Source organism: Octodon degus, unplaced genomic scaffold, assembly GCF_000260255.1.
Source record: "Octodon degus isolate 3935 unplaced genomic scaffold, OctDeg1.0 scaffold00099, whole genome shotgun sequence".
In the NCBI taxonomy this organism is placed as follows: domain Eukaryota; kingdom Metazoa; phylum Chordata; class Mammalia; order Rodentia; family Octodontidae; genus Octodon; species Octodon degus.
Window position 1 is genome coordinate 9,207,156 of NW_004524675.1, and position 1,363 is coordinate 9,208,518.

Below are 1,363 nucleotides of genomic sequence, written 5' to 3' on the forward strand. Positions count from 1 at the left end.
TATTTATTGGTACCAGGGATCAAACTAAGGATGTTGAACTTGCCAGGCAAGCACTTATTCCACTGAGCTATCTCCCCAGCCCCATGACCTTGAGTTTAATGGAGGAATTTGCAATCAACCAATTCACCTAACATAAACTAGACATGAATAGATGTACTCACAGAACAAATTATACTGGACAGATCCTGATGTAAATTTTGTAAATTACTAGTTGAATAGATATCCTATAAAATACCCCCAAGCCAGGCCTGGGGGCACAATCCTACAATCCCAACTCTACAGAAGAGAGAGGAAGGAGGTCTGCAAGTTCAAGCCTAGGCTGGGCAATTTAGCAATTTTGTGAAAATATATTCCTCCCTCCTACCCCCCAAAAATATATATAATTAAAAATGGATCAGAAATGTATCTCAGTGTGAAGGGTCAATCCACAGTTTTAAGAAAACATTTCTCCAAACCAACTTTTAGGAACTGACCTACAACATAAAATATGCGGCTTTTCCCACACAGTTGCCAATATCGTAGACACTGAAATTTGTCTTTGTTCAATTTGAAAATGATCTTCTAACTGCTATGCTTATATTTATTATTCATTTATTCAATTATAAGAGAAAAGTCTCTCGCTTGATGTCTGAAGAGCTACTTTCTGAATTGTTGAACAGGTTATGAATAAAAAGTTTTGCCTTTTGCTTTTGAGTTTAGAGACTGTCTACTTAGTTTAGCAAAGGAAATATTGTTAAATTAAGAATACAAAGTTGCTCCATGAGAAGAATGATCTCAGCACATTTCTTCCTCTGACAGAAATCCTTATTTTGTATATGTGGATATTTCCATTGGCTTTGGTTCCATAGAAGTGTGTGGGTGCTTTCTTTCCATGAATAAGAATGAGGTAGGTTCATTTTAGAGTATTGAAAGAAAGTCGGTGTCTTCCATACACAATACCAATCTTTTAATTTTCTTGCTGCCTTATACTGAGGCAATGCACAGAGACTATGGAACAATGCATTAAACTTACTCCCTCAGGATTTCCTTGAGGTGATTATTTTCCCAAAGCATTACATTCCTCTTGGCACAAAACTTATTTAGGGGAAAGGGGCTTAGGGTTCTTTTGAATTAGATTGCTGTTTCACTTTTGCAAAACTTGAAACCTCTTCTTATAAATAATGACATCTGTTTTAGTTTTGCTGCATTATTTTGGTGACAAACAGTTACCTCATGCATAAACTAAAGGTACAGGATACAGTAAGACAAACATTATGAAAGTAACTGTTATTTGCCCCAAGTCTAATAAGAAAGGCTTTTAAATTCTTGCTCCAAGTCAAGAAAACAATGAAGTTTTAACTTATTCTTTTTATTTTCTGAGACA